The sequence below is a fragment of the Protopterus annectens genome, chromosome 16.part0 (genome assembly GCF_019279795.1).
Source record: "Protopterus annectens isolate FY-2018-M chromosome 16.part0, PAN1.0, whole genome shotgun sequence".
Taxonomy (NCBI): domain Eukaryota; kingdom Metazoa; phylum Chordata; order Ceratodontiformes; family Protopteridae; genus Protopterus; species Protopterus annectens.
Genome location: NC_056750.1, coordinates 65,235,581 through 65,252,195, shown reverse-complemented (window position 1 = coordinate 65,252,195; position 16,615 = coordinate 65,235,581).

Sequence of the window (16,615 nt, the reverse complement as noted above, 5' to 3'; positions counted from 1 at the left end):
AAGATGACATCCTTTGAGTGGGAGTTTCTGATACCATTGGACTTTGTAATGTGTAATAGGTCTAGCCAAACAGTGTCTGTTGAGGGTTTACATACAAGGTGGAGTTTACCTCTCAATATCCTGTATGATGCTGGGAAGAGAAACAAGGTTTTGAGATGGTCTGTGTAGTTTTTATGATTTAGGCCCTTGATGTTTTAGTGAGGATGCGTTCTACCATTTCTCGTTGTGATGTGTTTGGACAGGTACATACCGACGGGGGCATTACATTCAATAATCAGCCTAATCAGAGCTAAGTAAAGAGAAACAATTACATCCCTGGATCTGGGTTCCAAACCCTTTTATATAAGCTGTATGATGAAAAAGTACTTCCTTAGGACTGTGAATATGAGGTAATTAAAGGACATTTTCATTGTCAGTGTAGCCAGATCTTTAGCTATGGGATCAATTTTCAAGGGGAGTTGCTGTCCATATTAGTTACAAAGGGAGTCATACTTGCCAAAGGAGATGATTGTACATTTCTTGGAATTTAGTTTCAGTCCGTAGTTTTGGCACCAGCAATTTGTTTGGGACAGGCCCTGTTGTAGGATCTTTATGCCCTCAGAAATTTATGATGGCACCTGTGATGCCCGTGCACTGGCCCAGCAATCAAGGAGCCTCAATCCTCACCACTAATACCAGTGAGGGGTGTTTCATATAGGAGAAAGGATAACAAATACACACAGTAAAGTACAATTTCCCTTAAGAGCACACAGAGATCACAGTCAGTCTAGGGGTGGTCTCTTCCTTTCTATCCAGATCCCCAATAGGACTCTCCACTGGCACAGCTATACAGTCCATATCTCAACCTAGTGGTCAAGCTAAAACCTCCAGCACCCTCTCTGTCCAACCAGTGCTTCGTGTCCCTGCCCAAGTAGCTGACACACACACACACACACACACACACACACACACACACACACACACACACACACACACACACACACACACACACACACACTTTGAGATAAGAGTTATATACAACCACGCAAACACTCCTGGGGAAGGCTGGCACAGGTTCTCCAGCTATGCCCCTTCTGCCTAGACTATATGGTAGTACCACTTGCCACCAACCACTAATATCATTTACTAATAAGGCCCTTATCAAAGGGTATCCAATTATTACTGTGCAATATTATTATCCAAATGGTAAGTGTGATGAACAGCAAGGCTTATTTGGAGTGGCTTGGACAGTATCACTATATACATGCAATGTACTCTAGCGCTTATATTATCTCTATGTGATGATAAATTAGGTTTTAAAGAAGCCTCTAGAGCAGCTACTATGTTTATTGACAGAGGGTATAATGAATTTAGTGTTATGGATATTCTTAATGAAGTATTTAATAAAAGAACCAAAATGAAAAAATCAGTTAATAAATATGGACCTATTAGCCATAATAATAATGAACTGGACCAAGAGAAATTATTTTTTGTAACTAAATACACAAATTTTTCCCCTATTATTAATGGTATAATAAGAAAATATTGGGATTTTGTAAAAAAGGAAATTATTTCACTTAGGAATTGGTTATATCATATAAAAGAGGTAAAAATATACAAGATTTTTTAGTACATAGTGTGTACAAAGAAAAGAAAAAAATCATGTTAACTAATATTAATGAGATAGGAACTTTTCCTTGCAATAATTGTTCTATTTGCAAATATATAAACACTGAGATAAAAGAAATTAATGGTAAAAAATTTACTAATAGAGCAAGATATTCATGTTCTAGTACAGGAGTTATTTATGTGATTTTTTTGTTCTTGCAAAAAATATTATATTGGTGAAACTAAGAGAGCTTTATCTCATAGAATAAAAGAACATGTCAGAGATGTAAGAAATAAAAAAATGAGTAGCCCTATTTCAGAACATTTCAATAATGAACATCATGGTAATATGGATTGTATGAAAGTTTCTATATTGGAACATGTACCATTCCATTTTAATAATGTTGGATTTCAAAAAAATGTGTTAAGACAAAAAGAATCACTTCTTATTATGAAGTATAACACTTTGTGTCCATATGGACTTAATAAGGAGTGTAACTGGCACAGTTTTATTTGATTGTTATAGCTTTAAATGTTTGAATTTTATGTAATTGATTAATTATTTAATTGTATTAATTGATAGACTTGTTATATATACTGCTTAGAGTGTGTTTTGCATTTTTTACTCTGTAAAGGCTGTGGCCGAGGCGCTAGAGAAGTTGAACTGTTCATTAAATTTTATGAAAGTAGAGCTGTTACTCACTGGTGTTCTTTGGTCGTTGTTTTATTTTATGATTCTACTATAGTGTTGGTGCTTATTATGACCAGTGAGTCTCTGTGCTCCTTTCCAAGGATTTTCAGAGAATCGGGTATGGAGTTGCCCAATCGTAATGGTGAATCCAGTCAACGCAATAATGATCCTGTAACGAATAATGGTGATATTCATTTTCATGGCAACAAAAATTCAGGTTCCGATGTGTCGAGTAATGCTGGCATTGGTATAATGAAGAGATGGGAAGATTCCTGTAAGAGAAGCTCACTTAATCCATTTGCCATGGTGGGTAAGAAGTCTGAAATTTCTGAAAACCCTGATGTACAAGAACTATGCTCTAAACTTGAGAAGTTAATATTTAAGGAAACATCTGTCTTTTACAATATTGGAAGTTTACAAAGATATTGTGAATTGGAAATAACTCCACGTGGACTTAGATCCATTAAAAATCCATCTTCTCCTTTTGATTTAACTGATGAGATGGAAATAAAATTTCAAGAACGATGGATTGCAGCAGCTCATCGCTGCAGTTTAGAATGGGTCTCAATTCTGGTTGAACGAGACAATATTAAAAGAGATAAACTTGCTGCTGAAACCAAATTAACCTGTGAACAATTGGTTAATTTAACATCTAATTCTACACTGGAAAATCTTTTGGTTAATATTAACACTAAATTAACCAATTATGAAAAAGAACTTGTAGATAGAAAGAAATATAAACTAAATAGAGACATTCGTGATTACGACCACAAGAGGGCGTTTGTGTTCTCCACTAATTCAAAAACTAGGAGAAAGAATGTTACCTTTCAAAAAGGAAATCCGGTTTCGGAACAGTATAAAAACAAAAGTTTATTTTCAGGTGAAAGCGGGGCATCATCGTTCGACGAGGATGAAAGGGATGTAGAAGATTTCCCCAATTTACCCAGAGCTGCCAATTCGGAAACTTTTCGGAGGACATACACAGAACAACATGGACAAGGTATTAATTCCAGGAAAAGAGGCTGGTAGAATTCGGAACGCCAAAGAGACTCGGGCGATGGACGCTTTAAGAAAGGTAGATGGACATGATTTTTTCTTAGGGACTTCTACTACTGAATATATAGTTAATTTGTCGGATTACAAGTTTGATGATATAGAATTATCAGTCCTTATGAAAGGACTTAAATTTATTCCAACTTGTATACCACATAAACATGAATTAAAAATAGAATTGTTTAACTTGTATCGTAAAATGAATTTAAAGGAATTTTTTTTCAAGAAAAACAATGAGACATTTAATGAATGTAGTAACATCAGTAATTAATTGTCTAGAGTCAGTGATATTGATAGTGATGATTCCTATTATTCATGTATTTCAGATAATGAGGGTGATAACAATGCATATAGCTGGCTAGACACCAGCAGTTTAAGAAGTAATAGTTCTTTTGTACCTCCATGTAAAAATGTGAATATTCAAAAATTTGACATCTTGCTTAATATTTTACTAGAAAAAGAACTTGAAGACTTTTTAAGTGAAAGGCAATGTTTCAATCTGACTAAAGACCAATGGAATAAATTACAATTGTTAAGTAGAAATAATTATATTATTTTTAAACCTTCCGATAAAGGAGGCAAATTAGTTGTTCTCAATTCATGTGATTATTATGATATGTGCATGAACCACCTTAATAACAAGGAAGTTTATTTAAAGGTGGATGCTGTTTTCCTTATGAAAGCGGAACAAGAATTTAAAGCCTTACTAAATAAGGGCATTAGACTACATTATTTTACTAGACTAGATGTAGACCGTAAAATTATTATTAAAAACAGTAAGGTGGCTAAGTTTTTTTGCCTACCTAAGGTGCATAAGAATTTGGAACGACCTCCTGGTCGTCCAATTGTATCTGCCTATGTTTTTTTTACATATAATCTATGCAGTTTATTACATGAACATTTGTTAAAAGAAGTTATTAGATTGCCTTCATATATCAAAGACTCTTATGATTTTCTTTATAAAATACAGGATATTTGTTGGTTAGAAGGCATGTATTTCATCACTACTGATGTAGTAAGTCTTTATACCAACATAGCTCATAGGTTTGGTTTAGAAGCAATGTTATTCTTTATGGGTGATAATCCAAAAACACACTACATATTAGAACTTATTGAATTTTGTTTAACCCATAATATATTTGAATTTAATGGTGTTTTGTACCAACAGTTAAAGGGAACAGCAATGGGGGCTGCCTTTGCCCCTGCTTATGCAAATTTATTTATGGGTTTTTTGAAAATAAATATGTATATAGACATCAATTTTTTACAAAATATGTAATTGGTTATTATAGATTTATAGATGACTTAGTTTTTATTTGTTATGGAGGTTATGATTTATCTATTCAATTTATTAATGAATTAAACAATAATAATTTAGGTATTAATTTGATGATACACATATAGGGGTAAAAGTTAATTTTTTAGACATTGCCCTAACTGGGGTGAATGGTAAAAAAATACAAACTAATATACATAGAAAATTTGATCAAATGAACTGGAAAATGTGTGGTAGTAGTTGTCACCCTACCCATACTTTAACAGCTATTCCATATGGTGAATTTGTCAGAATTAAAAGACTTAGCAGTGATGATAAATTAGCTTTTAAAGAAGCCTCTAGAGCAGCTACTATGTTTATTGACAGAGGGTATAATGAATTTAGTATTATGGATAGTCTTAATGAAGTATTTAATAAAAGAACTAAAATGAAAAAATCAGTTAATAAATATGGACCTATTAGCCATAATAATAATGAACTGGACCAAGAGAAATTATTTTTTGTAACTAAATACACTATTTTTTCCCCTATTATTAATGGTATAATAAGAAAATATTGGAATTTTGTAAAAAAGGAAATGATTTCACTTAGGAATGTGGAATTGGTTATATCATATAAAAGAGGTAAAAATATACAAGATTTTTTAGTACATAGTGTGTACAAAGAAAAGAAAAAATCATGTTAACTAATATTAATGAGATAGGAACTTTTCCTTGCAATAATTGTTCTATTTGCAAATATATAAACACTGAGATAAAAGAAATTAATGGTAACAAATTTACTAATAGAGCAAGATATTCATGTTCTAGTACAGGAGTTATTTATGTGATTTTTTGTTCTTGCAAAAAATATTATATTGGTGAAACTAAGAGAGCTTTATCTCATAGAATAAAAAAAACATGTCAGAGATGTAAGAAATAAAAAAATGAGTAGCCCTATTTCAGAACATTTCAATAATGAACATCATGGTAATATGGATTGTATGAAAGTTTCTATATTGGAACATGTACCATTACATTTTAATAATGTTGGATTTCAAAAAAATGTGTTAAGGCAAAAAGAATCACTTCTTATTATGAAGTATAACACTTTGTGTCCATATGGACTTAATAAGGAGTGTAACTGGTACAGTTTTATTTGATTGTTATAGCTTTAAATGTTTGAATTTTATATAATTGATTAATTATTTAAGTGTATTAATTGATAGACTTGTTATATATACTGCTTAGAGTGTGTTTTACATTTTTTACTCTGTAAAGGCTGTGGCCGAGGCGCTAGAGAAGTTGAACTGTTCATTAAATTTTATGAAAGTAGAGCTGTTACTCACTGGTGTTCTTTGGTCATTGTTTTATTTTATATGGTAGTACCACTTGCCACCAACCACTAATATCATTTACTAATAAGGCCCTTATCAAAGGGTGTCCAATTATTACTGTGCAATATTATTATCCAAATGGTAAGTGTGATGAACAGCAAGGCTTATTTGGAGTGGCTTGGACAGTATCACTATATACATGCAATGTACTCTAGCGCTTATATTATCTCTATATAAAACATCCACAATTGAAAGGTTTAAAAATATTTACTAATAAATAATAAAAACACAAAACAATACTTCTTACTACACAGTGCTAGTCAAGAGTTCAGAGATCACAGAGAAATGCTTAAAATAATGCAGTAGAAAAGTTCTGACATCAATACAGAGAACAGCTAGACTATATTTCCTATTTCTTAACTATATCTAAGAGCAAACACAGTTCTAGAATAAACTTACATATAGAGCAAGGCAGTGCTGGTAATGTTGCAGTTCTGAAAACAAATTCAAAATGCTCTGATTCTCTCTCTCTCTGTCCTTAAATTGATAACACAGTACCACGGACTCATTTCAGATTACGTCATTATTCTCTGTTTCCCAGGCTAACAGAAACTCAGAGTGTAACAGCCCTTTTGATCTTGCAGCTGGTCAGGAAGCCAGAGCAATAAAATACATTATACATGTAAATTCTAGCCATTAACTTTGGTCTCAAAACAACAGGAAGAATCCCTTCATTCAGGCACCTCAGCTCCAAAGGTTGAGGTCAAACAATTATACAATGCTTGACTTATTAGCTTTCCTCCAGCAGAGTGCAATGTGGATACATTTTTGAAGTTCAACATTTACCATAATTTTCTTACATTTAAGAGAACAAGCATGTGGCTTACATTAATATTTATAAATGACAGAATTATCTACAAAATCCTATCTAGCTGGGCTGGCAGCCTTCACAAGGGTTACTAGTATATGGTAACATATGTATGGACCTGCCGCATTAATGCAAGGGAATATAGTGGGCTACTGGGCTACTTGGGAAGATCTAACAGCCAATTGGGACAACAGATACTCTGTCCAATAGTATCTATTCTATAATATGCACTAGGTCGCATGGCTGAAAAGTCCACTACATTATTCAAGGGAGATGGCTAACAGTGGGGTCACACAGCAGTCGCACAACTGTCTATGCTAGCAGAGCATGGGCTGCTCGTCCCCCACCACCAGCACATCAGTGTACCCATAAAACTTCTGTAATAGTAAATCTGCAATGATATATCAGCAGACCAGCCAATTCCAGGGCTGTGACTTAGACCCTGGTCACATGTTCTATGTCTCACATAATGCAGGGGTGACAATGCATGTCTGTAGGCTGTTGATTGTGTGATGAATGACACATCCCTGTCTGACAGCCTGTGTGGCTCAGTAGGCTAGGGACATTACCATGGGTGATGGTGTTGATGGTTTGAATTTGGCAGTATCCACATCTTTTGGATGTGAGGTAGTCATATCATAGTATCCCCACAGAGTATCATACCCCTAAATCTGTTACTGCATGAAAGCTGGACAAAGCCAGAGAGAGTGGGGGGGACAAAGGGTCAAAACTAGAGACAGACATTCAGATGCTGTGATTCACCTAGAAGGTGGCTAGTATGAAAGCAGGTTGCATCAGTACAGCATATCTGAAGGATATAAAGTCCAACACTCAGCTGTTTATCTGTAGTTAGTACTACTCACTGACTGCCTTATACAACATTTTACTGGAACACCACAAATGTATGAGGAACAGGTCAGACATATGGGGTGAAATGCTGGACATTATGAAAAACATATACAGTGAGAACCTGCATACCTCTCAACCGTACAGGTTTTTGCCTCATATATTTGGTCCATTGTTCATAAAATTGTGATTTTCTGGAAAATTAGTGGCAATTCATTAAAGACTGAAGTTAGAAAATAATGACAGGCATTTGGGCTTCAGACTTCACACCCTTCAGAAAATTCATGCTAAAGCAAAACCTGTTATTTTGTCACCTTTCTAAGTTTTTAAGTGCAATATTAAAAAAATGGCCCTAATTTTGGGCCTTTGTCCCACTTTTATTAATGGTTTTGTCCAGATTTCTTGCTGTAATAAGTTGAGAGGTATGGTGAGAGCTATGCATACTGTCACCATGTATGAGGTGTTACATGATGTACCCCCAGTCACATATTAACTCATTCACTTAACTGGAGCTCAGGAAGTTTGCACTGTAACTTCCAGTGGGTGGAACCTAAGCATTTTAACAGAATCAAATTATGTCTTCACATTTCAAACAAATGTTCATATCTCTGGAACCATAATGGTTGTGAAAGAAGTACAAATGGCAAACTCTTCAGCACAAACTATTTTTATAGTGGTAGTATTCTTTAGGTACTAGGTCTTAAACCAAATTTTACAAGTCACAGTAAACACAGTAACTATTACATTTGTAATATTTTGTACACAACTTACAATATCACAACCACCGCAAAAGTTGCACACATACTGTCAGCATCATTTTATTCATCTACTTGAGAGCATTCATATGAGACTAAGGAGTTCTGTCTGTGTTACTTGGTTATTGAAATATTTAGAAAAATGCGAAAAGCATATCTATATAAACTAATATCATAAAAACAACAGTTAACATCTATTTACTTGCAGTAGACATAGGTCAAATATTAAGATGAACCCCAGGATTTAATAAACTCCACATAGGCACAGTGTACAGCCTACATGGAATGTTACTGTGTCCTTGTACATGGCTCCCCATCAGCAGCATGCCATGCATATTAATGATGGTGCATTGCTGAGGGAGAGCCAAGGAACACGGTTATTGAATCAGTGTAGGGAGTATAGTGCTATGTCTACAGATGAGTAAGACACTCCCTGCACAGTCCAATTGTATTATTCCAATGTTATTTTTTTTTTAAAAAAGCATGTTTGTGCAGTGCGGCACAAAGCACAGCAATGCTAAGCAACACCAATACACCTGCTAGACATCTAAACATAGAAACTGGATGGATTTAATTATTTATTTGAATGTCATGTTTAAGCGTAGCATGTTTTTTATGGCATGGTGTGATGCTCAGCAGTGCTTATAGGTAGTTCAGAGGTATATATAAAGATATAGCAGAATTCCACATATCTACATAGCTAAATGGATAGAGTTCTGGTCTCATGTGCAGTAGGTCCAGGGTCTGAATACATGGAAGAGAAAATAAGTATTTATTTTTGAAATGCAAATTATGCAAATTATTTTTAACTTCTGGCCCACTGTGCTCCACTAAGCTCTGTTAACACCTGCTAAACACTGCATAAATACAATAATGGCTGAAAATATTTTTGCACTGCTCAGCTGGTTTGCACACTGCTAAGCACTGCTAAGTATACAGGTCTTCGAGTTTTCACACTGCTCAGCTCAGCTGCACTAGTTTGCATGCTGCTAAGTGATGTGCTGTATTTTTAAATGTTTCCCAATGTGTGTAAGGGTGGGGAAACAGGCTATATTAAGCCCAATAGGCAGGAATACAGCATAATCCATTGGAGTTCTGTCTTTGAAGGATACTATGGCAGGCGTTGATGAGGGCTTGTCTTTTTGGATGCAGAGTTTGGGCAGTTCGGAGTCCAGGGTCATGGTTGGACTTTGAGTAAAAAAACTATGAAGACCGGCTGCTGCAGGGAGGTTTCCAGGGCTCAGAGTGCAAGGTGGAGGCCTGAGACTGGCTGGCAATTGAACTCACCTGTGCTACTGGTATCCCCCACCCAGATGAGCAGTGTCATCACTACCATGAGAACCTGAAGAGATGAAAGAAGGTCTCTTGGACACCTGGATCCAAGAAGCTTGGGCAGGGAATGACCCACAAGTATGTAAGTACTTTTATCTCGGTTTCACCTATATCTAATCTGAATGTCTGCTAAACTGGTATGGACAATGGTGTGTTTCTCTCCCAACAACTATAGAGGAGTGAGATCACAACATTGAGGTGCATGCTGGGCACTTGGCCAGGTTGCAGCATGAGTGTGGTGATTACGGATGTATTATGCCAACTGTAGTGAAATAAGCAAGAAAGAGTAAAGCATTAACTGCAATAAGTTATATACAGTAAAGTTTGTATTGCAATAAATGTGGATTTAGAGCTGTAGTGCAATAAATGAATAATGTCAACTGTAGTGCAATAAAACATGAAATTATACCATTACCTGCATTAAAGTATATAAAATAAAGTCTGTAGTGCAATAACTGTGGAAGTAGAGCTGTATTGCAAGACCTGAATAATGACAACTGTTGTCCAATAAAAACTGGAAACAATACCAGAAACTGAATTAAAGTATATACAGTGAAGTCTGTAGTGCAATAAGTGTGAAATTAGAGCTGTTTTTAAACACATGCACAATGCCAACTGTTCTGCAGTAACACATGAACCAATACCAATAACACCAAGGTAAATTGTATACATCAGGATTGTCTTGTTTTAACCATTGCAGTACAACTGTATGCATTCAGGCTGTAAGGTAAGGTGCTCCAGTCAAGTATAACACTGTAATAACAATAGAATGCAAATATAATGGCTGCCAATTGTATTGTTTAACACATATAGTACCGTTCAAGGCTGCTTCTAGCCCAATATTGTTCACATAATGCTCTGTCATCCACAAACAGCAGGTAAGCAAGGTATATGGGTAAGGTAGCCCATTCCATGATCTGATATTGTTTGTTCAATTCACAGAAATTTCAAACCAATAACAATATATTGTGTACACCTGCATTCTATATACTAATGTATAGATTGCCTACTATCTCTGTCATGCTTGTATTTCATGCATGTGTATTCTACTGTCACTGCAGTCCAGTATAAAACTTTAGTACTATTACCAGGTCATATATTGGTTCCCGGTGAGCTCTAGGAAAATATCAGTCAGTCAGTTATCAGCAGTGACTCATTAGCTTAGTTTGTTAAATGCCCTGTCTGTAGTACATTTTGCCACACACAGACCAGGGTTTGAATCCTGTGCCTTGTAGGAATAAATATTCCAGGATCAGTCACGTAATGTTTACAGATTCTCTCTCCAGGAACTACAGGTAAATGGGTGACCTAACCCATATTATGAGTAAATAATAGTGTGTTTATGTCACAGACTATTAAAATCATTAGCAAAAAAGTGAAAATACAGCATAACATAAAGGAAAAAATATATAATATATAATAATAATAAAATAAAATAAAATAAATAAAATGTGCAATTGTGGTATGGCTGCATGCCTAGAGTGTCTGTTAAAAGTTGCTGCAGCCAATTCCTACATTCCATGCAGATGTCCTCTGCAGTCACTGCTACTGGGTTCTAGTCCATGCCTGCCAAGCAAGGCACAATAGTTGTTTAGTTTCTGTACTGTACACATACATGTCTCTTAAGTGTCACACTGTCACATAATGTAATTAGTAGTGCATAATCTGTCTGTCACAGGATTACCATTGGCACGATTACCTAAATTGCAAAGTATCACTACATCAGCCTACCGTACACCTTGGTAGTTATATAGGTCCACCTGATGTGTATGTGTTCTGTGTAGCTGTATACCTGCAGTTGTTACTGCTTGGCCCATACTGTCCCATGCGAATAGCTTGAGAGGTATGTAGGTACTACAGCAACTGTAGGGGACTTGTGCATATAAAGAAAGTCAGACCCATAGAGTAGATAATAGTACTGTTATCAAGTAAGTAGCCTATGATGGTACTAATGGACTGTTCTCCTCTTTCTCCCCACCCCTTAACTTTATTTATTATTGTTATCCATTGGTTATGGTTTACTATTAACATATGCTGTTAAGTTAACTGTATTTTGGGGCATGTGTATTATTATTGTTATATATTATAATGGTTGCATATTAACATATCGTGTTGAATTACCTATTTTATTGGCCTTATGCTGTAACTGTTACTGGCATGCTGTTAACATACTGCTTGTTCTGTCATTTATTGTTGTGTTTCACATAATATGCATTGATATGTAATTGGGTTATTTCCACTGTTCTGGCATGCTGATATTACTAACAATGGTTTGCTCATAACTAACCTATACTTATTGCCATACCTCCATTACCACAGCACATCAGGGTAGACTGGTTCCTTGTGATCCTCCTACCTTGCTTCAACTGGCCATGGCACCGGGTCCTAGCATGTCTGGGACCCAGGCCTGTGGTGCCCAGTTAGCTGCCCCTGCACCACCTGTGGCATCTGGTGGAACCACCTCAGGTGACAAGGCCCAGCCTCACCCTAGCAGTGGTGGTAGAGGGGCTTCAGTCACCCAAGAGCAATTCCTGGTCATGGTGTTTAAGATTGTTCATTGGACCTATGAACGTCACCTGCACCAGATTGAGGGCACACTGGCCAACCTGGTGGGCAGGCTGATCCTGGCAGCCAGCATCCAGCACAGCCACTTCTTGACTGGCCATGGGCGAAGATGTGAGCCACGCTGCTGCTGTCTGAAGCACATGTGACTCCGATTCCACAAGACCCACCCCATCCAAGGTGTCTCACACTGCCCCTGTCTTTTCTGTCTTGTCTGTCTGCTGTCACATCCTCTCCTACCCAACTTACCTCCCCACATGTACCTATGTCCCTTCCCCAACATTCCACTGTCTCCTTAAAAAAAATATTGCCTCCATACATAGCTCTCCATTTCACACAAGTGTCCACTAGACACAACTAATTTGGTCCAATTGGCTTGACACATTTATGTTGCTTTCACCCCTCTCTCTGGGGTTTGAGAGTCCAAATTCACCTACAAAACCTATCAAAATGCACAGCTGTTGCTGTACAAGAAATGGATAGCTATGGTTCTTTCATACACCTATCCTGCACATCCTTACCTACCTTTCTCATTATTTTTTCCCTTGCTTTCCCCCATTTCACCAGTTTCCTATCACCCTCGTTTTCTTTTCTTTATATATTTTTAGTGTGAGTTTGCATGGATTTATGTGGGTGCAACCCACAACCCATGTAAACCTTCATGGGTTTACCCAAACCATATCCTCACTCACTAGGTCAAGTAAATCACAAAATAAAGACAGTACCCTGGATTGCATACTAGTCAACAACTCCCCACATCTCTATACATCAGGCCCCCTACCCGATGATCTAAGTGATCATTGCCTCACCTGTATACTCAAACTTAAGGTTAGCTCCTGCTACCAACTCATCTATAAAACTATAAGAAGCAACAAAAACTTTGATCTTAATAAGTTTAACAATGAGCTAAAGGTATGTAACTGGTCATCCCTAAAATACCTGCCCCTAGATGAAGCTGTCACTTACTTTAACACCAAATTCCTCACTGTACTCAATTATCATGCCCCTACACGTACTATTAGAACCAAGTTCAATGTTGCACCTTAGTTTACTAAAGATACAAAATCCAAAATCACACTCAGGAATTAAGCATGGGCCATCTACCGCACAACCAAAACCCGGACCAACTTAAATTTAGACAACTAAGAAATGATGCCAAAAAGTCTATAACTATAGATAAAAAGAATTACTACCATAACCTACAGCAAGCACACCAGAATAAACAACAACAATTCTGGGCAGGAATACATACTCCTCCACCCAGGCCAAACCATCACCCCACCACCCTCTGCCACCAAACAAAAATCCCCAGAGGATATTGCTAACTCCTTTAACACCTTCTTCGCTGAAACTATCCAATCTTTGGCTAGCCAACTCACTCCCACCAGCACTAATCCAAATGCTGTCAGTACCTATACCAATACATCCTTTAGCTTCCAACCAGTGACCACTCAACTCATTAAGGCCCTCCTTAGGAAACTAAGAGACACAACTCTGGCTGCTGACCACCTACAAAAGGCTGCAGATGCAATTGTATAGTCCATCTCAATTCTAATCAACCAATCCATATCAGAAGCCTCCATCCCTGCCATATGGAAAATCTCACACGTCATACCTCTTCATAAGTGGGGGGGGGGGGGAGTTCCACCAAACTGTCTAACTACAGGCCCATAGCTATTTTTCACCACTAGCTAAAATTATGGAGAAGTGTGTTCGTATTCAACTCATGAAATATCTCACACAGAACAAACTGCTGCCCAACTCGCAACATGGCTTTAGGACAAATCACAGCACTACACCAGCCCTCCTCTCTGTTACTAACATTATAAACCACAACCATGACAATAATGAGCTTACCTCTGCACTCTTCCTTGACCTGTCCAAGGCTTTTGACATAGTCAATCACAAAATGCTAATGAACACCTTGAAGGCCTTCACATTAGACAATCAGGCACTCCAATGGTTTGATTCATACCTCCAAAGCAGGCAGCAGGCTGTCCTGTGTCAGGGTAAACTATCCTCATGCCTCCCCATCAGGCTAGGAGTCCCTGAGGGCTCAGTACTAGGTCCCCTTCTCTTCTCCATCTTTATAAATGATCTTAGCACAATCATACTGGATGCTACCTGCATTCAATATGCAGATGTCTCCACCTTGATTTGTTCTGCCACCAACCCAACAAATCTTACCACAATAACCCAAAACACATTTAACTTGGTTGAAAAATGGCTACTAAACCAACGTCTAATCCTAAATCCCAACAAAACTAAGTTACGCCTCTTCTTCCCTATGTGTAGGTCCACCCCGCCACTCCAGCATAGCAGCTAATAATGGGGCCATTATCTCCCAGAAATTCAAACTAAACTGTTGGGTGTCACAATTGATAATCTCAGGTTCGACATGCACATCAATTAAACTATAAAAACCATCAATAAAAAACTTGGCTCTCTCTATAAGATCAAATCATTCCTCACGCCACCTGCAAGAATTACAATCACCCGCTCCCTTCTACTATTTACCCTTCTCTATGCCTCGCCTCTTTTTTCTTACCTGAGCAAAACTGATCTTAATAAATTATCATCTTATTACAACCATATCGCCAGATTTGCTGCTGGCACACCCTACCGAACCCACCACTGCCACAACCTAAATCTCCTAGGCTGGCTTGAACTACCTCACCTTCTACAACTCAACCAGCTCATAAAATCCTCCACCGGCCAGAAAATACCCCTGCCCTAAAAAACATGATCTGCCCCTATAGCAACAATTGACCACTCTGCTCCTCCACCAAACTCCTAGTTCAAACAGTAAAATCCAGCCACTCTTCTGGTGACTCTCTCTTTGCTAACTCTGTCAGAAAGATATGGAACTCACTACTACCTGACCTGACCTTTGAACCTTCACTAACCATATTCAAAAACAAGATTAAATATTACTTTACACTGGATATGTCCCTGCACCAACCCTGACTAGCACCCTGTCCATCTCACAAGCCTCTCTATAATTGTCCTCTCTTCAGCCACCCCTCTCAATATCACAACAGTTAAAACCATAACTAAAACTACTCAATGCATTCTTAATCCTGAAGGTAATATGCTGTTACTACCTGTTTATACATACTTACATTGATATGTACGCCTCAGGCATTATGTGGTGTTGTATTGCTTTGTTCTGTAACCTATGAGTAAATGTAACCTGGGTGTAAATGCCACACACCAATTGTTCTGACAACTGTATTGTGTACATGTACCTTGGAGCTTTTCTCTCCGGGCCTCCGCTAAAAATGGACATTAATCCAGTCGGACCATCCCAGTTAACAAATGTAAAATAAGATAAAAAATAAAATAAAAAATAAAACATACTGCTTGCTACTTACAGTCAGTATGCATGTAACTGAAATAAAAAACGAATGTGAAAACTGTGTGTACCCTGGACTCTGGTGCAATAATAAATAATAATAAAGACATACAAATGGATGTGTGAGGCATGTGATATGTCCCCTTTTAGCAGCAACTTGTGGAAAGACACCTGCTAAGGCAGCAATGGCAAAGTACATGTACAACACGACTCTGGTGCAGAAATGCAACCATATAAAGCCACACACATACATATGGATGTAGAAATGTTTCTCACAGCTTGTATATGTGCACATATATTTTGCAAATACACATGCATTTGCAGTGTCTCAGAAGCTGAGGCTGTTAAATGCCTTGCATGCAGTACATCTTGACACACAGTCCTGGATTTGAATCGTGTGTTGTGTTGCACTTCAATTACATTATTGTGAAGACAGCAAGTGATGACTGAGTCATGCAGTCTTACTCCCTGCAGGTTACTGCTACATAATTAACTGTTACTTAGTTTTGAAAGACAAAGGCCTGCAGGCAGAGGCACAATGCATATATCCATACAGACTAACTGTATGTCGCCTACTACTCTCTTAGTTGCACTGTTACATAACGAACATACCTTAAGCACATGCCCCGATTGCACTGTATAGAATACCCTTACCCTGGCTCTATTGTAATGACAGGCCTGACACAACTGACGCAGTGACATGTACAGCTTGATGTCCACCAAAGTGTTCATGCTCCCCCCATGTGTTGTAGCTTACACAACTGTATGTAAGGTAGCTGCTGCAGGCATACCATACCTCCCATCCCCCTAAAACAAAGGATCTAGACACAGCCATACTTAATGGGGGGGGGGGGGGCAAAGACCCAGAGATAGGGACATGTTTAACAGTTTTCCCCTGCGAAAGATGGTAAGTTGATAGAATAACAGCTATGGCAGTAGCATGCATAGTCTGATGATAGTCTGATGGGTATGAAG